Source organism: Dryobates pubescens, chromosome 14 (assembly GCF_014839835.1).
Source record: "Dryobates pubescens isolate bDryPub1 chromosome 14, bDryPub1.pri, whole genome shotgun sequence".
In the NCBI taxonomy this organism is placed as follows: domain Eukaryota; kingdom Metazoa; phylum Chordata; class Aves; order Piciformes; family Picidae; genus Dryobates; species Dryobates pubescens.
In genome coordinates, this window is record NC_071625.1 from 16,647,568 (window position 1) to 16,664,559 (window position 16,992).

General features: G+C 41.3%; 1 protein-coding gene across 4 annotated transcripts in view; it reads left to right on the top strand.

Annotated features, from left to right (window-relative positions):
* The first annotated feature begins 611 nt into the window (after window positions 1-611).
* PTK2 (protein tyrosine kinase 2) overlaps window positions 612-16,992 on the top strand; it is a 195,015-nt gene continuing 178,634 nt past the window's right edge. For 2 of the 4 annotated variants that reach the window (XM_054167180.1, XM_054167181.1), the window contains exons 1-2: window positions 612-819; window positions 15,071-15,127. The gene's annotated coding sequence lies outside the window, so the exon portion shown is untranslated. The remainder of the gene's footprint in view (window positions 820-15,070; window positions 15,128-16,992) is intronic. The other 2 variants (XM_054167182.1, XM_054167183.1) reach the window with 1 other exon arrangement.

Consider the following 16,992-nt stretch of genomic DNA (forward strand, 5'->3'; position numbering starts at 1 on the left):
TATAAGTAAATATGCAAGGATTTCCTTGAAAAGAGAATATCCCAGCTTGAAACAAGAGAACAATTGTGCCAGCCGGTGCCACCGTGGAAACGAAGCAAGGCCAGAGGTCCCAGAAAAGGCCACAGAGCCAGTTTGTTCCCGGGCAGCTGGGACGGCAGCTCAGAGATGAACACAGAGATACCGAGGACAAGGGATTAAACTCTTCCCGAACTACCCCATCCTTTCCACTGGCCCTTCAGGATCTGCGTTGCCTAGGGAAAGGAATGGAGGGAAAAGGGAGGAACGGAAGGGAAAAGGAGGAATGGAAAAGCCCCTGAGCCCAGCAAAGGGCCGGGATGGGCTCAGCCGCCATCGCCTCGGCCACCGCTGACGAGATTCGAGGAGGCAGCGGCGGCTACGAACAGCTCCGTCACCTGAACCTCGCCAGCCGCGCCTGCGCAGGCGGGGCGGGGCGGCTCCCGCCTCTCCTCTCCTCGGTTGGAGGGGCGGCTGCCTGACCCCCCCGTTCCATCCCCCGCAGCCATGTTAGTGTGGGAGCGAGCCGGGCGGGGAGGGAGGGAGAGAGGGCAGTCGCACATCCCATGGTGCAGCGCGCCGGGAGGGCGGGGGGGGCGGCCTGGAGTGGCCGGGGCGGGCAGGGAGGCAGGCGGCAGCTGCCCGCACCGACACAGCGAGAGTGGGGCGGCAGCCGGGCGGCCGCGGAAACCAGCGCTGGCGGGACAACTCCGCTGCTCCTTCTTCTCTTCTTCTCGCCCTAGCTCGCCACGATCCCTCCGCTCGTCGGGGGTCAGCCAGCCGGAGGCGGCTGCCCGCAGCGCGGTGAGTGCTGGCGGCAGGGGCTTTGCAGAGGAGGGAACGTAAAGGGGCGAGGGGCACAGACGGAGTGAGGCGCATCGGCCCCAATGGCCCGAACTTACATAACGGGGGGTGGAGAAGGGTGGGGGACAGCGGCGTCTCCTTCCGTGTCTCCCCTTGGTTCGGAGTGCGACGGCGGCCCCGTCTCCAGGGGAAGAGCTGCCCATTTCTTCTGTATCCTTCGGGAGGGGCTGCCTTGGGAGCCCCTGTATCCCTGGGGAGGGGGCACAGGAGGCACGCACACGGGGTACGGTTCTGTGCACACCCGTCCGTACACACACTAACCGCACGCCGTGGGTGCCCGCGGTGGGGAAACCTTCCGCAGCAGAGGGCACCCTGCGGCCGGGGTGCGAGCGAACGGATCCGGATAGACGACGGAGAAGGCGACTACGGGGTGACGGGAGGTGGACTGGGGGTCTGAGCAGAGCCGCTTTCCTCCCCAGCGCCGCCTACGAGGGACCGTTGTTGGGCGGTGTTGAGAAGACGGGCGGGATGAGAAGGGAATGGGAAAAGAGGAGGCTGCGGGGAGAGGTCATCTGGTGCACCGCTTGTCCCTTCCTCCCCGGGGCGAAGCCGGCTGTTCTCTCCGCCCGGGAGGCACAGCCCGTGGCCGGCCCTCCCTGTTCCCTCCGGGGCGGCCGCGCCGGTCGGTCCCACCGGATGTGGCGGGAGGCGGCGAGGTGCTGACGGCTCGGCGAGGCGGAGCGGAGCGGGACGGTCCGTAAAGTAAACAAAGGGAAAGGGAAGGGAGGAGGAGATGTCCCCTCGCTGCCGGAGTCCGGCTGCCTGGTTTTGCCCCTTTCCTTCTCCAGACGTGCTGGTAAATCCGTAGCTGCCTCTTAGAGCCCGGGCGGGAGCTCAGGGGAAGTGGTTGAGGTGGTTTCTTCTTGTGCGTGTTGGGGGTTTTGGGGTTTGTGTGGGTTCTTGTTTGGGTTTCTGGGTTTTCTTCTTTTGATTCTATTACTGCACTAGCTGGAGCGTGGGATTGTGTGATCCGGAGTATCAAGGGCAGCCCTTCCCACACAGGCTTTAACCCGGGGATAGCCTCCGAAATCTGCAGCGGGGCAGGGGGAGCAAGTGTTCTTCAGCGTGGCTTTGGACTGATTCGGCTGGTGCCACCAAGTTGGATTAGATAGCGGAGCCTTTGCACTTCGTGAAGAAACGTGATACTTGCTTTTTTTCTTTTCGGTTTTAAACCTGATTTTGGAGTGTAGTGAGACTTGCACTTCTGCAGCTGTAACAGACTTTCTCAAATCCCTGGGATGAATTTTGAAGCACGTGCTGTATATTGCCAATTTTCATATCCATTATTTTTCCAAACCTCCTTTTCTTGGATGATGCTTTTTTGGAACAAGGGCTAGTATTTCTTTTCGGTTTCACAATTTTTAATTTTTTTTTTTTTTAAATAGCACCCCCACCCTGTTCTCGTCTAGCTGAAAGACTGTTCACTGTATTGTTTCTGTGTTAGCTGACTTGCACTCAGTCTTACTGGAGTGCTCTGAAAGCAGAGTGTATCCTGTAGGCCCTAACACTCCAGCAGCGTCAGCCTGCGGCTCAGATTTTGGCAGTTTGACTGGGGTCATAGCAGCACTGTAGTAAATGTGCTGAACAGAAAGTTCACTTGAAAGGAGAAACACTTGAGGATTCATATTGAAGTATTTAATGGAAATGTTAGTTGAAAAGTGAAATGGTATTGCAGTATCCCTTTGTTGTTCAATAGTTTGTTTTTTCTCTCCTGTGGTAATTGGAAAAGTACCACATTCCTTAAAGGTAATCTGCCTTTATGATCTCCAATTCTATTAGACCTGGGTAAGGTCAAGAGCATAACTGGATTTGGGCCAGAAAATATGAAATGTTACGTAGTTATTTGGAACAGCTTGTTGTCTTACTGGTGTTGTCCATGTGTAAAATTCCACCACTTCCTTTCTCCACCCGGCTCCTTGTTTGTTACCTCTGAAATGGAGATATTATCCTACCCTCTATCTTTGTTGGAACACCTTTGGCCCTTATGGTGTAATTTCTGGATTGGGGGGGAGGGATGTGTGTCACAGCCTTAGAATTTCTTAGAGCAAGGTTTATGGCTGAGGCTCTGTAAAGAATGTGAATGTGTACCTTTGTGATTGGAGCCCATGTAGTAAATTTCGTGGCCCTATGGTATGGGGTTCTCTTAACAAGAAAACCCCAAAACCCAAAGGAAGGAGCAGACACTAGTTGATGAGAAACATTTTCTCTCACAGGACTGGAAAATCTACAGACTATTCAACAAGAGAAAAACAGTTCTGAAATCAATTTCTTTTTTGTGCTGTTATGTCTCAAATCCAGTTTTTGTAGACCATGGTTTGGATTGATGTTGGAGTTGGTTGACCTTTTATTTTGCAGGAAGGTTAAGATGTACATGTTAAAGGAAGATGGCATGGTACTTCTCTGTCAAAAGCTCTAAGCTTTATTCAGCCTCAGGTATTACTAAAAGTACTAAGCATGTGTAGTTGACATAACAATCGACTAGCAGTGCACTGGTATACTTAATCCAGAAATGAATATTCTTAGAATAGCACTCTGGTGTCTTGAATATGTAATTTGCTGAAATAGCTTTAAAAATGGTTTCAACTTCTAGATAGCATGTGATGTAACTTTGCTTCTAAGTATATTACATGTTGAAAGGACTTCTTTTTGAAGAAATAAAATGGTTTACCACATGATGACTAACAGCTGAATGGGGGAATCTGTGCTTTTTAAGTTTCACCAAACTAAAAGATATCTGGGGAGATGACAGGAGGAGAGAAAAGCAGGAGCACTTTTTGGAGATTAAGTAGTAAACCAGGTGGCTTTAATGGTTATGGGGATTGTTTTCCATTTTTTAATGGATCTATAAATGTGGTGGGATTGTGTTCAGTAAGAGGGTAACCTGAGAAACAAGAAGTCATTTCTTGCCATTTGTATTAAAGATGTTTTTTTCTTCCCCGCTCGTGGGCATTGCTGTGCGTAGCAGTATGGTCTTCCATAGGATGGAACATTCATAGTGAAAATACAGGCTATTCCCAGTTCTTTTATATCTCTTAGCATGTGAAAAAGCCTTTTTCACTGGGGCAGAGAGGTTTGTGGTCTCATGGTACAGTTTTTAAGTACACGGTGTTGCTGGTTGTTCTTAAATGCATGTAGATTTATTCACCCACAGGTTTTTCATGGCTGCCTGTACTGGTGTTTAGACAATAATCACGTTTTGCAGAATATTGGTAACTATAAGTAGGTTGTGATTTTTCTGTAAAATCTGTGTGCTCAAATCTTGTATGTGTTTGTAGTCTTAAATGAACATTCGTAGCTTGGTATCTAATCTGGATTATTGCATGAAGTGTCTCTGTATTCTCAGGTTCTGGACAAATTTGAGTAACTTAGTAGAAGGTACTTAAAAAACACATTCTTGTGTAGAATTCATATTCCAGCTCTTTAGTTTTGTGTTACAACCACCACTCTGGGATGCTAGCAGTGAAAACATGGTAGTTTATTTACTTCTTACCACTAATCTTTTGAGTTGTCCTTCCAGACAGCTGTCAGAGAAAACTCAAGCGTGCAGGTATTTGGTATTTACCTCTATCAGCTGTGATTTTCAGACTAAATCTGTTTTTCCTCTCATCTTGTGTTAGTGTAATTCTAAACTTTCAGGTACCATTGAGTAACATGAAAGCATGGACATACTGACTTGATTCCTTGAAAAGGTTTTAATTAGAGGTCAGGATTTTAAAAGCTGCAACAAACAAATCCTTACTGTGTCACTTGAAGTTCTTGTATGGAATCGTAGCAGAAATTATTTAGGAACACTCCGAAACACTAATTTTGGTAGTACTTGTTTAACACCTGAACTACAATTACTAATTGTCTCTGAGTGGTAACTTGTACATTATAGTTAATTTGTACTAAAAGCTGCTTTTAAAACTGAAGTCTTTGGAAAAAAAAAAAAAGATAACTTAATGCAGATTAATGCAAGTGTAGAGTTTGTAAATTACTAGCAGTTTCAAATGAGTCTCTTGGTTTTTATGACTGCCACTTAGGAACATCAGAAGTCCAGTATGTTCTAACACAGTATTCAATGAATGTGATTTATTTGTGTTTTAGAAAGACATTAAGTTAAAAGAGTGGGAAATTAAATGGAAAATGTGAAAACCAGATAGATAACTGGTTTTAAATAGTCTTTTTAGTGTAGGAGAGGAAGAACTTCTGTGAACATCAAGTAAAGCTTTCTAAAAGCTTTGATTGTTGGTTTTTTCTTTCTTATTTTTGTGTGTGTGACCTGCTGTCTGTATTCAGGCAGTGGTTGATGGCCAATCAGATAAACAGTTGAAGAAAGTGGCTCTTTAGGGACTAAACAGCTTAAAAACCTGTAGGTTTTGTGTTGTAAACTTATTTTTTTGTTTGTTTTCCTTATCCCACTTCTTTGTAACTAGATGGGGTTTTTCCTACCATGCAAGCTTCCTAAGGTGGAAGTTTGTTGCTTGCTCTGTGTTTGATGTTCTTGACTCTAGGATGCAAGTCTTGCAGCTGGGGGGACTTCTGAGTTCTGGCTTTATGAGCAGAAAGATTTCTGAAAGTCCACTCCCAAAGTGTGCACATGCTCACACACAAAAAAAAGTCCAAAACACCAGGAACTTCAGATGGTGTGGTCTGGTTTTTCTCTATTTGTATTAAAAGAGATACAGGAGAGACAGCGATGACCTGGGTTTGTTGTGCTGAAAGATGTATGAACTACTACAATTTGTAAGGGGATGTTTTGAGAGCTGTGTTGGAGGGATGTGTTGTTGGAGGGGGCTGATGCAGAGCATCATGTATCTGGAAGAAGTATTTTGATAGATGGTAGGAGAACTACAGAAACTCTTCTCTGGTTCTGACAACACTTGAAATCTGGAGGTGCAGATTGCTGGTAGTATCAGTGGTTTGTAGGTTAAGAGGAAATTGGAGAACAGTTTCTGAAATAACTGTTTACAGGGTTTAAATGTAATTTCTGTCAAGTCAAAATCAGAAGAGGCAGATAACCAAAGTTTGAAGGGAGCAGGCTTTATTAGCAAACATCTGATGATCCACTTGCATCTGTGTTAATTGTGTGTACATCTGAGTTTTCTTTGGACCTGCAGCAGTCCACAGCTGAACTGATGAATCTTCTGTATTGCATTTCCATTGACCCCTATAATGTCATGACTTTTTTTCCACCTTCTAATTCTCTGCATTTTTCCTGTCTTTTTTTATTCAACTGAAGAAAGGGCACATTAAAAAAAGGTCTTAGGAGTTTCATTTTGCTTCAGGGTTCCAACTTTGTAGAGTGTACTACAGGTCAGTTTTGAGCTTAATCCTTATGATTAATGTTGACCCTTTCTCTGTCCACGGAACTGTAATTTAATGCATTTTAAGACACTGGGCTAATTCCCTTCCTTTTGACTATAAGCAAAATGTTTCCATCAGTTGTCCTGGAGACAGCAATGGAAGACTCCATATTCTTTGTCACTGCTGTCATTCTAGGTATGTTGCTGAACAATAAATTTAGAAACATTTAGACAGTGTCTACATCGAGAGTCCTCAAATGAAGCACTTACCTTTGCTTTTGCAGAGATTTCAATGATGGAGCTGAAGCTGTTCCTGCTCTTCAGATAGAAAGAAAGAGGTCAGAGGGCTCTAGCAACTGCTGACTATTCCTGCTTCCTACTGCCATGCTTGGGGGGTTTTCATTGTTTACCCACACATGAAAATGTGTAATTCCTGCTTTTGTTTTACTTAGCTCAGGGGGAGGGGAGAGTGAACAGACGATCTGAGGCGATGAAGTATCTTTAGAAGGCAGAGGTTTTTCCTTTAGTCCCACTGAATTTCCTGGGCAGGATTTGAATCAGCAGCAGATTTATTTATTTATTTTCTAATATGTGAAGGAGGAGCTGCTGCTATTCTTTCCTGTTTCCTTTCTGTCGGGCTAGCAAATGATTTGGTTGCAAGGGGGTGGCAGAAGTCTAATTTTGCAGAAACTCAAAATTAGCTGAACGGTGTATTTTGTAGATTTGAACATACCTCTTTAACCAGGTACCTTGCTTTTTTGCAAAGCCTTAACGCTGCAAGGAGTGCTTACTGATAGGATCCATGGGGTGTACAATAGCCAGTAAGATATCCGGTCCATCAGCATTTGATACTTCCTTTCCAGCATTGCCTTCAAGATTACTGCTGCTGAAGGTGCTAGTAAGAGATTTATAAATCACCACTGGGTATAACTCCAGACGTTGGTATTTATATCAGTCAATACCTGTTTCATCATGTCTCTTGCAGGCTTTATGTTCAGTGTGAATGAGAGAGAATGTCTGAATCTCCGTATTACTGAGGACAAACTTATATGATCTTTAAAGAGAATATCCTCTTACTGAGTTTAGGTGATCTTTTAAATTATCTTTTCACGGAAACCGGTGTGAAAGCATGAAATCTACTGCCATCCTGCATTCCTGATTGGTGTCTTGTGAGGGGAAAAATGTTCTATGTTCTGATTTAATATAGTGGAATTTTTACTGCCCACACCTTTCAAGTAAAGGTTAGTACAGAACAGAGAAAAATAAAGTTAGTGTTGAAGAGTACAGTTCCTTTTTATTTTTGGTTAATTAACCAAGCTGTTTACTATTTTTTTTTACCCCTGTTAACGCACTTCGAGCAGAAGTGTCGAGCTGGTGTCTGAACACTTTTATGATTCTTTTCTTTGCTTATAACTCAGTTTTTAGCAAGTCTCCTTCATCCCCTTTGCTTCTCTGCTGATGCTCTTCTGTAGTGGAAGCTATTTAAAGGCAGAGCAACTGCCTAATAGATATTAAGTGTAGGCAGTAACATAGACAAGTAACGTGTAACAGGTACCTTCACACTTCTTCAGCTCCTTTACTTCTCCCTTCCCCCAGCAAGTTCCAGAAGGCAAAGGAAGTGTTCTTGTATTTTTGCTGATATGTATGACCTCTCATGCCACTACTCTTGTTAACCCATCTCTTTTGTTAAAGGGATAAGGAACACTGTTGTAAGTCAAGAGGCAAGAATTTTCCTTCTGATTCTTCTGTGGCTTGCTTATTTTCCTTTTGGTTATGGCTGTTCCTTATTCCCCTTTAAAATAAGAACAGTGCTTTGCACAGGGTTTGTCCACTGGCCCATAAAGACATGGCAAGTCTTATGTGCCTTCTGTAGAGGAGTTTGAAGTACCCATCAAAGAAAAGCTAGAAACCGTGATGTTGGATCAAAACTGTCTATTTAAGGTGCAGTCTTACATCTGGGAATGAACCTTGGTGTGACCATCACAGTTAATTTGCATTTGTCAGTGTTTGTGCTAACCTTTCATGATGCCTGACTCAGAACTGCTTGTATTTACTATGTAAAATGCACTTACCTTTTATGAGTGTGTGTGTGTGGGGGGAAGGCCACAGGTTGTATTGAAGACTGTTTAATTCTGTTACATTTTAAATAGTTTTCCATTGCCAGCTGGCACTCAATAAACCTTTGCACCCTGCTGCCGTGTAAGGGTCTCTTGCTTCCAGTGAAGCTCTGCAAATGTTACAAATTACAGATTCTGTGTTCTCTTAACACAGTTACTCTTGTGTTAACAGCACCATTATGGGAATGCTGTTAATTAAGGGCTGAAGAAGTAATTCTGAATTTTTATCAGCTCTCATTTTCTATTTGAGGCTTAAGCACTATATCCTAGAGGCTTTTAGATTCCAGTTGGTTTATTAATTATCTTGTCATTTTCACTTCAGTGTGTATAAATCACAATGCTGGCTGTTTTCTTTACTTGTTCTGGTGCCTGTCAACTCTGCGGCCCCTCTTCCTACTCTGTGTTTAGTGCATTTTGAATTTTGTTGTTCAAATGTCTGCTCAAAATGGAATTTTCAGGTTTTGAAAGTGCTGAGTAAAATGGGATGTGTAGGTTATTGATTAAGTGGCGCTCATTTTGATTAATCTTGTTCTTGTGGTGCAGAAAAAGAAATGAATTACTGTGGTGTAGGAAGGGGATAAATACTTGGAGTAATTGTTCTTCTGAATTCAGTACTCGTAGGATTTAATTAGTATCTGGAGTTCAGTTGTGAGCACTGTCCACCAAGAAAGGATTTTCCTCTCCTTTTGGCTACTTTCAGTATCAGAAGATACATGAAGACTATGACAAAGGAATTGAACAAATAAAGACATTAACAACTTCTTGTAGTCTTAAGTTATTCACATGCATTAGGCTACAGCAAGGATGAAGAAGATAAAAGTTTCTGGTGGCTAAAACATATAGTTGACTTTAATGATAAGGCTGAAGACTTGAATTACTTAGGGAGGAAGACTTCTCATTCAAAGGATAGCAATTGGAATAGATTTGAGAGAGGACTCTTGTCAGTCTTAAGTTACAGATTATATGAGGTTGGAAGGGACCATCAAAGATCATCTTGTCCAACCCCCCTGCAGTGAGCAGGGACGCTTCCAACTAGATCAGGCTGCCCATCAAGTCTGATCCTGAATGTTTCTAGGGACAGGGCCTCAACCACATCCCTGAGCAACATTTTCAAGTATTTTACCACTCTCTTTGTAAAGAAATTCTTCCTTATGTCCAACCTAAATCTACTCTGCTCCAGTTTAAAACCATTGCCTCTTGTCCTATTGCTACATGCCCTTCTAAACAGTCACTCCCCAGCATTTCTTGAAATGTAGCTATAAGGTCTCCTCAGAGCCTTCTCTTCTCCAGGTGGAACAGCCCCTGTTCTTTCAGCCTGTCTTTGAGGAAGAGGTGCTCCATCTATCAGGAAAGAAATGGTGTTTATCCCTATCTGAGAAGTGACAGATTGACAAGATGACCTCTTGAGTCCTATTCAGCACTGATTTTAGTGATGCTAGCAGGTAAAGAACATGAGGTTGTTACAGGTTTATGCTATTAGTCAGAAGGCAGTTGACAGAAACCCCAGCAACTGATAGTTTTCTCCAGCTCTTGTAAGCAAGTTCTCTGTTATCTTGTTAGCTGTTGCCTGAGACTGTGCTGCTTAGACGTGAATCTGTTGCAGGAAGGCATCTTGTATTTTCTTTGTTGAATGCTGTTCTCAGTTATGGCTGTAAAAGTCATGGAGAGAAGATCTTTTCCATAAAGGAAATGATCATGCTCTTCTGTAGAGGCATAGGCTACCTAGATAGGGCTTGAAAAAAGGAATTGCAAACTGCTACTAGAACAATTAGCTTAGTTGCCACTGTGTTTTACTGTTACAGACTTCATGAAAGAAAACATGAAAGACATTAACTTCCTTGCATAGCTTCAAAGAGACCTTAAAGGATGACTTTCTTCTTCCTTTTGGTATTGGCCTTTAATGTCTATATTTTATGACACATTAATAAGCTGAGCTTTGAGAATAACAGGAACTTCTGGTGACTCTGTGTGTTCTATTTTTCACTAGTTAATATGATGGCTCATAGTTCGATGTTGCACTAGTAGCCTTCCTATAATCATAACTCAAATTGATCTGTTTTAAAGAAAGTCAAAATGTTTCTCAGCATTTTTGTCATGGGAGGAGTAATTCCCTCCTGAGATTGGGAAAAAGAATTAAGTAAACATTAGTGAGAATGGCTGGGTGTATGCAGTACAAGCCACTGCTGCAAACTGGCGTTAATGGTGCACTCTCTTTGAAATATTTATTTTGAAAGTAAAGAGTAAACTCACTGCTAGCTTTCTAAACACTGTTAATATTTAGAGGCAGAAGCTGCTGAAATTAACCCTTCAGTGCTACATCTTAGTTGTCAGGGAGTCTTTCAGGTGAAAAGTGGAGCTAAGAGTGTACATCTGTGCAATGTGTAAGCTGTTTGCTGTCCTCTGGAGAACGAAGTAATTTTAAACACCCCCTATGTGGTGTGGAGGCAAGGGGAAGCCTCTTGCTTATCATTTGTATTGAATTCTGTTTGATCAGTTATAAAAGCATGTAGCCAGAGTAGATACTAAGTTTTCGTTTTCAGGATAAGATATTAATGTTGGAATTACATGAATTTCTTGTTCAGCATTGTTGTAGTAACTGGCATGATTCTGGCTAGCAGAAGATCTCTGTGGAAGAGGATATCATTAGTATTACATACCTTAGTGCTTATGTATATAAATTGTTCTGGAAATCTTAATTATCAGGAAAAATCAATCAATTCCCAGAAATGAATAATATTCCTTTTATTTTGCCCATGTGTTTCGATGGTACAGTTTGAAGTTCGTAAGAGAAGTGGTGGTGGGGGGGAGAGTATATGGCGTGTGCATCTTTTGTGAGAATATTCTGACTATCTCTTCCTCAATGCTTTGTGAATATTACATTGAATTTATTACTAGTATTTTTGGGGGTTGTGAATGGAAACAAAAGTAACAGCCCCCTGTAAAGCTTAGTTGAAGAATGTAATCAAAGGAAGGAGCAGAAAAACTTCTGTTCTGTCTTCTGCCTGCAGTTCCTGTCAGTATTTCACTTTTATAAGAAATTGAGCTGTAGTACCCTATATTTCATTCTGTTGTCGATGGAAACGTGTTACCTACATAAAATTAATAAACAACAAAGTGGATTTATTTAGGAGATTAGGCAGCTTCAGAAGAAGCTAGTGTGCGGCACAGATGATTAATTCTTAGAGATTTAAATGAAGTGAAAGTTCTGTTGTGTTACTAGACTACAAGCCCCTGCTTATTCAACCCCAGTAGAAGGGGGAGAATTTCTTTGTGTGATGGCAGTAGTGCTTGCCTCATGCTGTTTCAGTGCTTTCAACAGCCGGTGTTATGCCTTGCTCTCTTTTCATCAAAAGAAGAGAGTGAATCTGTAAAGACAGGAGTGTGTATCATTGGCTTAATTTTTCAACTGAATCAGCTTTTTCCTCTCTTAAAGGCAAATAAAACCTTTAAACTGAGAAAAATATTGAACACAGGACCTATTCTTCTTAAGAAACAAATTTTGGGGGTCTGTAATGTATTTATCTATGTGACTTTTCGGCAATAAATAGGGATTGCATTGAAGTTCTCTAATTCAAAACTCTTTGTTACTTCTGTTTAAACAGATCTTGAACTACAGTATCCTCAAGTGGGAGTAGAAGCATTGATCATATACCAAGCAAGAGATCATAGACTGGAAGTACAGGAAGGGTGAGGACTTGCAGCAAGTTGTGAAAATAAATGTACATAAAACACACTTGCTTTGATGCTCTACTTTTCAAGTAGATAGAAGTAGTAAAATAAAACCTTGAGGGTTACTGAGTTGAGATCAGTTCTGGAAAGACAAGATCAAAGCTGTGAGCCCTAAGAAAGGTTTTGAAGCACAGACAAAACTAAATGGGGAGGGGAAAACTGATGCCCATGTGCATATAATGTGAGTACTTAATGCACAGCTGTCACTTGAAATATGATAGCAGTTTTGGCCTGAACCTGTGCTAGCAGTTTTAAATGTTATGCTGAACTTGTGTCCTTTGTTGTTAAATCTTTGTTTTTAGAGTTGATTGTGTAACAGCTCTTAGGAATAGGAGGTGATAGTAAGTGTAGGCTCCTTTGATATTTTTTTGGGTGTTTTTAATATGATGCAAAGTCGAGATTACTGAAGTTTGCCTTTTTTCACCCAACTAAGTTACAAAACACTGGTTAAGTTTCTGTAGAATTACTGATGCTGAGGCTGATGGTGGCCATATGGGAATGGTTTGTGGGGACGTGCTTAGGATCTGTGTTTAGGTCCAATGAATCTGTTCCAAATTCTGCTTTATGGACTACATTCTTCTGTTGTCCAAGCCATTAAGCAATGTTAAGATCAAGTTATTGCTTGTACACCAATTATCCTGAAACACTAAGGGTTTCAAGACTGCTAAATCCTCACGGTGCCATGCCCCTGCAGTTAGTGCCTTTGGGTTGGTGTAGAATGCAGGAAGGTAAGCCAGCACGAGAGGGAAAACTCTGTTTAAAAAAAATAATAAAAAAGATACAAGTGAGACTGGACCAAATGAGTGACTTGAAAAAAGTCTAAAATGAGTTAGTTCTCAACCACCAAAGGTGTATTAACCTTTACATTTAGATATTGTCATTTTACTGAAAACCTTTACTTTGTGGAGAAAGGCAGAGAAATATCAAAAGCTAGGCTTGACATTTTATTGATTTGCTTTCAGAGCATTAGTTAATTAAATTACAAGAAGTTGAAATAAAAGCACAATACTTTGCTTAACCCAAACCACTTTCTAGTTTATTGCCTTTTTGGCCATTTTAGAGGCTTTCGGCATTTATCCCTACTAGAGTGAGACTGTTTCAAGAAGTGTTACAACTGGTCAAACTTGAGTGTAGGAGAGTGCTCGCTGCCGCTTTCTTCCTAGGTAATTGATGAATGAAGTAAATCAAGTAACCTGCGGAAACAAATCTTGGGAAGGTGTGCCTGGAAACAGAAGGGGAGATGAAATGCTGTGTTGTATCAGCTATGACTGTGCTACTTTTCATAGCTCATGACCAAAGGAGAGTCCTTTTGTCTGTGCTCTGGGGTTGCCATCTGACATCAAATCACGGTAGCGTGCTTTTGCACACTGAATTTAATACATGTGGATACTTTCTGAAAATCAGTGGGATAATTTGTGTGGAAAATCTAATCTACTTGTAGGTGGTGGCATTATTGATGCCTGAGCAATTAAAATAATAGTTTTGAGGTGGGTGTTTTGGTGCATTTTTGATGCTGCATGCAAGTAGGTCCCGTGGGGTTACACACAATGACTTCAACAAATGCTTTGAGGATGCTATTGAAGTAGCTTCCCAGAATGGGAAAAGGTCATTACTGTTGGCCTTGGAAATTAAAAATAGCTTTTGCCATATCAGAAAACTTTGTTAATTAAATCAATAACTGTATGGATCTCTCCGTTTGAGAAACAGTTTTGTGAGAAATGTATCTTTTCATAAAGGACTTGTTTTGATGTCATTCCCAGTCCGTTAATTCTGTTGTTTTTGTGAATTGTCCCAAATCATGACTAATTCCATAAAAATACTCAGAGCAGATGTAATTCTGGGGAAAGCTATCATTTGCCACTCAGTCTGGTAGAGCTGATAGGACAGCTGACTCAACAGACTCTGTGTGAACTTCAAAATTAGTGTTTCAAGGCAGTGCCATTCCTCTTACAGGCCACCATAAAAGCAGATCAAGTTCTTGGTGGTATTTTTCCCAATGGTATGGATGTGCATTCTGGGGCTCATTTCTGTGGCTTTCATATAGAAATAAAAGTGTGTGGGGGTGGCGGTTAGGTCATTATAGCTTAGACGAACACCTGAAATTTCAGTGCCGTTCCTTTAAACTTTGTGTTGTGTTGCTTTATCATCATACTCTGTTATTGTGGAAAACTTCTGCTGGCCTATGTGTGTGTGTAAAACTTAAGTAGCTGAAGTGAAAAAGGATTCAGAAAGAGTTACTAAAAATTGACTTAAGTTAATAATGTGTAAGCCTAACCTTTCTACTGGTACAGCCTTTGTCTCTGTAATATGTATGTGTTTGAGGAGTGGAAGAGCAAAGCCAACTCTGTCGATCACTCAGCTCTGGAGTACTTTTGGATCGATAATTTCCTCTGAGAACAAAAACCTAGAACTTGTTCTGGACAGTGTATTACATGTGTGTGTTGAACTACATCTGTATGTATTTATTACTTCAGCTGAAAACTGGCTTGGCTATCCTATGATGCACATACCCTAAGGAAGCAAATGCTTTCCCCTAGTTCCTCCCACATGCTTGTTTTTTCCCTTCAGGCAAAGCACTCTTTCTAATAGGAAATCTGGATGCTGCTAACATTTCGAATCAATCATCTAGGGTTTCATTACTTGCAAATTGTTGTTGCCATTAAATATATGCTATCTGTATTAAAGATTTACTTCAGAATCCTTTAGCTTTCCTCCTTCAAAATAGCAAGCCCATATGATCCGTGAAATTGCTAGTTTACTTTCATGGAACCTACAGGATTTCTAGCAAATTGCTTTGTTCAGTATCTGAGTTCAAATGTAAGCCCCTGGCTTCTACTTAAACTTTTTGTGGTGTTTTTGATGTGTAGCTTTTTTCCTAAGGACTTCCAGCTAAATTTGCACTTGTAAAGCAGGGTAAGTACTGCAGCTCATGCCTTTAAAAGGCTGTCTTGTACTCATATCAGCAAATAGCAGTTACTTGCTTTTAAGTTTGTTGGGTATTTTACTACTAAGACATTAGGTCAAGAAAATATCCTAATCAATTCTAAATGTTCATTTCAGATTTCATGTTTCATTGCATTGAACACCTGCTCCTGAGAGCTGGAAAGGCTACATAAGGTATGTGGAATACCTAATGATTTCACTTCAGCATGGGGTTTTTATTCTGGGTACAGCTATTCAAGCTCATGTTGTTTCCCTGTAATTGTTGAAAATGATGATTTTTAAACAGTGGATATTAAACCAGAATTTCTTGGTGTGTCTTTGTCCTTGCACCTTCTACAATGGGCCTTTCTCTGACCATCCCATTTATGGCCCTTCCATTCAGCCTGAGGCATACAGAGGTGTGTAGATGTGTACAGCAAGCGTGCATGGGAGAAATCTACAAGGTTCTTTCTCACCTACCATAACTGCTTACCTGAAAATTCTGTGTGCTGTCATTGGAGCAAAATGCTGATGAACTCTCTTCTCACCTTCTGCACTTCTCTGGTACATAAAAATTTGTTTCAAGCAAAATTTTTACTGTAGGGGGATTTTGGCCTAATTTATTTCTGGTCTGCTATATTTTTGGTTCCTTGTGACCCTCCTTTCTCCCAGGGTAAAGGGTTATATTTGCGTTCTTCAGTTTTATTCCTTAGTGTACTGACTTCTGCTTCTATTGCTGCTAACGTATAGAGATGTTGGGAATATTCTTGCATTTGAGTGTGGTTAGAGTAACCTGTTAGATCCTTACTTTTGCTTCTAACTTGCTGATGTGGAGAGCTTCATTTAAAACTCCTGTCACCTGGTTTGGATGACACAGATGTTTCCCTTGCCTGGGCTTTAATGCACTTGAGAACAAAGGAGATGTGAGTGCTGGCATTTCATGTGGACTAGGTCTCTCATGGGACTTCAGACTGTTGCTTTGCAGTTCAGCTTCAGAGTATCAACTCTCCAGGATCTCTCTGCATTTTCACTTTCAGGAGGTAGCAGAGGGTCACGTAGTGACTCCTGACCATCTGAATTTCCAGGAGTAGATGTCTTTATTTTCTTTACTTCATGAGTGGTCTGGGTGTTAGCCTTTATTAAGCTTCTGTTTTCAAGTTTATGAAACCTCTTTGTGATTTCTCCTTCCACTTTTCTGCTATGGGATGACGATGTTAGCTTGTATGATGCTATTAGCTTTTTCCAATGAATTCAATTTACTTCCTTCACTTCAAGGAATAATCTGTGTGGTTTTTAAAAAACAGTAGTTTTGAGTTTTGTCAATTAAACTGGACCACCTCCACCCCCCAAATACTACACTAGTAGTAGCACTAGTACTGGACTTTTATAAGTGAAGATCAAAATTTTTTTTCTTAAGTATTAGGTTAATTCTGAATTATGTTTCAGATGGAAACCCAAACATTTAAAAAGTATTTTCTAAACATGGAAAACTTAATAGTGCAGGAAATCCAGAAAGCAGAGTGGGGGTCAAAACAGGGCCCCCTTCCTTCACAGTTTATAATTTATAAAGGCCTACAAATCAGACCTGTGTGTTTTAAGGGGGTTTTATGCTTCCTTTCATTTTATTTGACCTTTTAAAAGGAATAGCAGTGCCTGTTGTGATGTCATAGGCAAAAAAGCACACTTGTGTGTTTTGTGAACTGAAGCCATTTGTTCATGGTCTGTACAAGGCTGAAGTGAGTCATATCCTGGTCAAACCATGACAACTAATAAATACTTAGTTTGTTAGGTAAATATCTTGCAGTACCTTCTTAGATAAGACTTACAGAAAACCAGCACTGTGAACAACTAGGCTGTAAAATACAATTGCAAGAAAGAAACAGTGAAAAATATGAAATGTAAATACTTCTGACTTGCCAGGTTTACATTGGAGTATCTGTATTTTTTCTGGCTGGGGTTTTGGTGGGAGGAAGAGATTAATGCTAGCTTTTGAAATGGGTATTATATATGCAAATACTAGAAGGACAGTTCTAGTGGAAATGACAGTAAAGTGTACTGAA